The sequence below is a fragment of the Lasioglossum baleicum genome, unplaced genomic scaffold (assembly GCF_051020765.1).
Source record: "Lasioglossum baleicum unplaced genomic scaffold, iyLasBale1 scaffold0029, whole genome shotgun sequence".
Lineage (NCBI taxonomy): Eukaryota > Metazoa > Arthropoda > Insecta > Hymenoptera > Halictidae > Lasioglossum > Lasioglossum baleicum.
In genome coordinates this window covers 732044-739118 of record NW_027469089.1, presented here as the reverse complement: position 1 = coordinate 739118, position 7075 = coordinate 732044, and positions in this window count along the sequence as shown.

The window sequence follows — 7075 nt, the reverse complement described above, 5'->3', positions numbered from 1 at the left end:
ACCGGCAACGAGAGGTCCATCCCAATAACGCCCCTTAGGTCTCTGCGCGGTGCCGACCACGCTGGACATTCTTCCAGCGTATGCCGCGCAGAGTCCTGGGCCTCCTCGCAGTGGTGGCACTGCGATCCTCCCAGTGCCAGTTATGAACACACAGTTTGAGGAAACGGCTGTATGCAGGTAATTTAACTTATGCGCATGCATTGCTGCAACTTGCGATGTATAATTTAGAATTTTTGTTACCGCGCCATCCGATTTTTATACATGTGCAAATACTCGTACACGCTGCATTGCATTTTTTCCGCACGCGACAAGGAGGGGACAGAGGCCAGTACCGGCTCGCGTCTGCCCCCTCCCCCCGTCCCACCCCCCTGGTCAACCCGCATAAAACTTAAAAATATGATAAAATAAAAGATAAAATCAGTAAATGAAAAGGTGTATAGATAAAATAAAAGTCAATAAATAAATAAATAATAATAAGTAAATAAATACAATGGACAAAACACAACAAACATAAGAAGGGTGGCAAAATAAAGGGGAATAAAAGATAAAGATAAAATTTATAATATAGAGTAAAATGAAATATTATAAAATAAAAGGAGGGGGGTCGACCGGCAGGTCGCATCTTTGTAGAGGGGGGGGACGGGATTATTGCTCCACCTCGCCCCCCGCGGCCTGTCCACCTCGGGGGCACGTAGAGTTACAATTTAGAGAGCTCAAATGGAGCGAAGTTTTGGGTAAGATTCAGCACATATATGATGCAGTAAACAACTGTAATATTAATAATATGTACGAATTAGCGGAGTCCAGAAATATTACAGTAAACGAGTAAGCTTAAAACTAACCTGAATCAATACAATTGCCGATAGCAAACCTTTGTATACATCGATACAATAACATCGATGCTAACAGCTCGGAGTCTTGTTACATACTGACTCTCACGCGCGTGTCGACAAGCGATGAAGCCAAGCTTGATTACGCACAGGCTTACATCCCCCCTTTTTAAGACCGAGGGTCCCTTCCATCGGTGAAAGGAACAATCTTACTAGCATGAAAAATATTTGACTCATTTTTCCTTAATCTACTATCTAACAAGAACATTACATCAGAAATTTTCTCTTTAATTTTAAAAGGACCTACTCTAATTGGATCTATTTTATTTTTATTCAATTTATTAGCGTTTTGTACATAAACTAAATCTCCTACCTTATAATTTATCTGTTTTACATTCTTATCATAATATTCTTTGTTCTGATTGTGAATTTCTTTTGATTTCTTAAAAGCTATTTCTCTATTGTTGACTAAATTTGTCAAATTATTGTCGTTCACTTCGTCAGGTAAAAATGAGTGGTTTAATCCTGTCAGCAGATAATTAGGAGTAAATCCGGTCGAGCTGTGAATTGTGTTGTTGTAATCCTTTACACATTCCTCTGCTACCTGAGGCCATGATTTATTTTTATTTTCATAAATTTTACATCGTATTCTGTTTACCAAAGTCTGATTTGTCCTCTCGTTCAATCCGTTAGAAAATGCACAATCCACTGCTGTAAAAACCAATGCTACTTTCTGTTTATTTAGATATTGCTTAAACTGTGCTGAGTTTATACCAGGATATTGATCTGCGAAAACCAATTTAATACTTCCATTTTTTTCTACTTTCTTGATTAGATTTATAAAATCTTTTGCAACTTGAGTCTTTGAGGTTATTATGTATGCAAATCTTGTAAAATGATCCACCGCCAAATGTAAATATTTTTTTGTACTTTTATTACCTTTGAAACCTCCTATTGTGTCAATCGACACTATTTCGAAAGGTTCCTTTGCTGGACCAAGTTGAGATAAAGGGGCTTTAAAGATACCTATTCTCGATTTATTTTTAATGCAAGTTTCACAAGATCTACAAGTCAATCTTATGTGCTTATACATATTTTTGAAATAAAATTTTTGGCCAAAGGTTAAAATTAACTGTTTTGTGCCTATATGACCCTGATCAGCGTGTACCTCGGTGATAAGAAACTTTCCGAATTCTTCAGTAATCCATATTTTCTCTCTATTATTTAGAATTTTATAAATTATATCATCTTTAATAATGCATTTATCATCAACTTTTAACAATTTCTGATTTTCTTTGATATCGTTCAATTTCAGTAAATTTGAGGTTTTAATCACAGAATCACTGTTTGTATCCTCATGTGAGTCCAAAACCGGATTTCTAGACAAACAATCAGCTTCAGTATTTTCTTTACCCGGATTATATACCATTTCAAAATCAAAATGGGAAATATAATTCAAAATCTGAACCAGTTCCATATCATTACTTTTTTTTATATTGAAATTTTCCAATGGTCTATGGTCCGTAAATACTACGAATTTCTTTCCTATCAAATAAAATTGCCAGTATAAAATGGCTTCTTTAATGGCTAAACATTCTATAAAAATAGCTTTCTTCTTTTTCTGAGCGTCTGTCAACTTTCTAGAAAAGAAAAACACCGACTTCAAGGAGTTATCTTCCTGTGGCTGTTTCAATATTGCTCCCACTCCTTCGATACTTGCGTCAGTGAAAATAAATATTGGGGCCTCTGGATCAAAAATTGCCAAGGCAGGAACTGTGCACAAATATTCTTTTGTTAAATTAAAACTATTCATACACTCTTCAGACCAATCGAAGGATACATTTTTCCTTAACAAATTTCTTAGAGGATCCAGTAAGGCTACGTGATTTGGTATAAACTCCAAATAAAAATTAATCTTGCCTAAAAACTGTCTGATTTGTGTTTTTGTTGTAGGTATTGGAAACTTCTTAATAGCCATTAAATTATCGTTTATTGGTTTAATCATATTGTTTCCAATTTCGTGTCCCAAATATGTTATCTTTTCTTGGACGAACTGACATTTTTTTTTATTCAGTTTGAAACCTTGTTCATATAATGCTTGCAGAACCCGCTCTACATGATATAAATGTTCTTCGTAAGTTTTAGAGAACACCAATATATCATCTATATAATTTACTGTGAAAGAATCCAATTTATTTTTTCTTATCACGCTTGCTAAGACTCTTTGAAAGATAGCGGGAGCAGATTTCAAACCAAAAGGTAAACATCTCCACTGCCAGTGGCCATGATGGGTTACAAAGGCCAGCTTATATCTGTCTTTCGCACGCACCGGAATCGACCAAAACGCCGAGTTCACATCGAATTTTGAAAAAAACTTACTATTTCTGGCGCGTACCGTAAGATCATCTATCCTTGGGAAAGGCTGACTTTCTGGCACTACTATTTTGTTGAGCTCTTTAAAATCGATACACAAGCGTGATCTTTTCCCTTCTTCTCTCTTAAAAACCATGGTTACAGGAGCTGCATAAGGACTGCTTGACTCTTCTATTAAACCTGCATTCAACAAATCCTCCACTTGTTTCTCAATTTCTAATTTATCTTGAAAAGAGCATCTATAAGGTTTCTTTGAAATATATCTATTTTCTGTCAGTTTCACTGTGGCTTCATAATCCTTTACTGTTCCTATATCAAACTTTGATTTGGCAAAAATTATTTCATTTTTTTTTATAATATCTTCTATACTATTAGTGCTTGTTTCACTCATGTTACTTTGCTTATCTAAATTTTTATTTTTCTGTTGTTTTTGTGATATGTTCAAATTTTCATCCTGGCAGAGCTTGAATTTTGTTATTGAATCTAGTCCTAATAGAAATTCACAATCAATACTTTCCTTAACTATGAAAAACGGAAAATCCTCTTCTAAGTTACCAATTTTAGTACGTATTATTGCAATCCCCTCCGTTTTCGCCGTTCCAGCTACGCATTTAATAGTATCTCTCCCACCTATTATTTGTTTAATATTTTTATTATCGTTTATAAAGGTGCTATTAACCATGGAGATGTTGGATCCCGAATCATATAAACCAATTGCTGGACAACCATTTGCAAAAAGCTTAATTTTTATAAGTGGGAGAACTATTCGTTTTTTGCCTCCTCATAACTTGCTACTACTTCCTGCAATTCGTTATTATTTGTAACCTTGATATTTTCATTTTTAAAATTTTTAATTTGCCTATCTTTATTACGGCATATACTTTCTGAATGCAATCTATTTTTGAAACCTAACTTATCACAAATGCTACATGGTCTTTTTTCACTTAGCATTCTCTTATTTACATTGTCATTTTTCGAATCGTTAATTTTACCGAGTTGTTTTAATTTTGACATTAAATTTTCTATATTTATGATGGATTTTCTATCTAACTTATTTTGAATAAATTTTGGTAAACTAATTACAATCATGTTAATTTGTGTGTTTGTGGACAAGCTATCATCCGCTTCTATCAATAATCTTCTTTTCTTTAACGCGTATTCTAGTAGCGAGCCGTTATAGAATTTAAAATTATAAGCATACGCTATATCTGTCCAGGACTGTGCAGAGAAGGTGTCAATAAAGGCGTTATTCCATGCCTCCCAATTTAACAAAGAGTTCTGCTTTACAAAAACATTATACCAATCTAATGCGGATTTCTCTAGAAACAATCGTAATACTTCAGCGTATTTATTTTGGGCAATCCCCACTCTGTCACACTCCTGCACAAATAAATTAATCCAAGCGTTCGCATTTATATTTTCACTATCGAACTTTTCGATCACTATATCCTTTACCAAGGCACTTGTTTTTCTTTCACTTGTGATTGTTGACTGTTCGTTTGGCCTTGACTCTTGCTCGATATTAGCCTCTTCCAGATATTCGTCATACAACACAACGTTGCCTTCTGTATCCAAGTAAATTTTCTGAAGGTCTCCAGATAAAGTCAACACCACATTGCGAAATTTATTGCGAACCTTCAAACTTTTAACTACGTTTTTAACGATAGGATTTTCAAAAAGCCTTCCATGCTGAACACTCGTCTGCTTATCTGCTGGAAACAAAAAACTTTCCTCTCGACCAAGCAGCTGAATTCTTTTCACTTTAACTACGGTGCTTTTCGTATCTGCACCGGCCTCCGAGACAAAATAAAACTTTGCCTTAAACTCCATTGTATTGATTTGTGAGTTACAATTTAGAGAGCTCAAATGGAGCGAAGTTTTGGGTAAGATTCAGCACATATATGATGCAGTAAACAACTGTAATATTAATAATATGTACGAATTAGCGGAGTCCAGAAATATTACAGTAAACGAGTAAGCTTAAAACTAACCTGAATCAATACAATTGCCGATAGCAAACCTTTGTATACATCGATACAATAACATCGATGCTAACAGCTCGGAGTCTTGTTACATACTGACTCTCACGCGCGTGTCGACAAGCGATGAAGCCAAGCTTGATTACGCACAGGCTTACACATGTGCAAATACTCGTACACGCTGCATTGTATTTTTTTCCGCACGCGACAAGGAGGGGACAGAGGCGAGTTCCGGCTCGCGTCTGTCCCCCCCCCCGTCCCACCAGCCTGGTCAACCCGCATAAAACTTAAAAATATGATAAAATAAAAGATAAAATCAGTACATGAAAAGGTGTATAGATAAAATAAAAGTCATTAAATAAATAAATAATAATAAGTAAATAAATACAATGGACAAAACACAACAAACATAAGAAGGGTGGCAAAATAAAGGGGAATAAAAGATAAAGATAAAATTTATAATATAGAGTAAAATGAAATATTATAAAATAAAAGGAGGGGGGTCGACCGGCAGGTCGCATCTTTGTAGAGGGGGGGGACGGGATTATTGCTCCACCTCGCCCCCCGCGGCCTGTCCACCTCGGGGGCGTCTTAACGGCCAGCCCCCCTTGGCGGCGGTGGAAGTACTAAGTAGTACCACCGCCGCCATTACGTCTGCGGCCCCTTACGGGGGCCGTCGGCCTCGTCGGGGTTGCCCCGCCGATGTTAGCCTCCTGGCGGAGAGCGGGTCGGCTTCCCTCTCCCTCTCCGCTGCCTCCTTCTGCGTTATCACAATCTCGCAGAAGGAGGCAATCGCTGCTCTTGACCTCTCGCTGCCGATCATGTGGTCGACCACGACCGGCAACAGGAGGTCCATCCCAATAACGCCCCTTAGGTCTCTGCCCGGTGCCGACCACGCTGGACATTCTTCCAGCGTATGCCGCGCAGAGTCCTGGGCCTCCTCGCAGTGGTGGCACTGCGATCCTCCTAGTGCCAGTTATGAACACACTGTATGAGGAAACGGCGGTATGCAGGTAATTTAACTTATGCGCATGCATTGCTGCAACTTGTGCTGTATAATTTAGAATTTTTGTTACCGCGCCATCCGATTTTTATACATGTGCAAATACTCGTACACGCTGCATTGTATTTTTTTCCGCACGCGACAAGGAGGGGACAGAGGCGAGTTCCGGCTCGCGTCTGTCCCCCCCCCCCGTCCCACCACCCTGGTCAACCCGCATAAAACTTAAAAATATGATAAAATAAAAGATAAAATCAGTAAATGAAAAGGTGTATAGATAAAATAGATAAAATAAAAGTCAATAAATAAATAAATAATAATAAGTAAATAAATACAATGGACAAAACACAACAAACATAAGAAGGGGCCAAAATAAAGGGGAATAAAAGATAAAGATAAAATTTATAATATAGAGTAAAATGAAATATTATAAAATAAAAGGAGGGGGGTCGACCGGCAGGTCGCATCTTTGTAGAGGGGGGGGAGGGGGGAGGGGATTATTGCTCCACCACGCCCCCCGCGACCTGTCCACCTCGGGGGCGCCATAACGGCCAGTCCCCCTTGGCGGCGGTGGAAGTACTAAGTAATACCACTGCCGCCATTACGTCTGAGGCCCATTACGGGGGCCGTCGGCCTCGTGGGGGTTGCCCCGCCGATGCTAGCCTCCTGGCGGAGAGAGGGTCGGCTTCCCTCTCCCTCCCCGCTGCCTCCTTCTGCGTTATCACAATCTCGCAGAAGGAGGCAATCGCTGCTCTTGACCTCTCGCTGCCGATCATGTGGTCGACCACGACCGGCAACGAGAGGTCCATCCCAATAACGCCCCTTAGGTCTCTGCGCGGTGCCGACCACGCTGGACATTCTTCCAGCGTATGCCGCGCAGAGTCCTGGGCCTC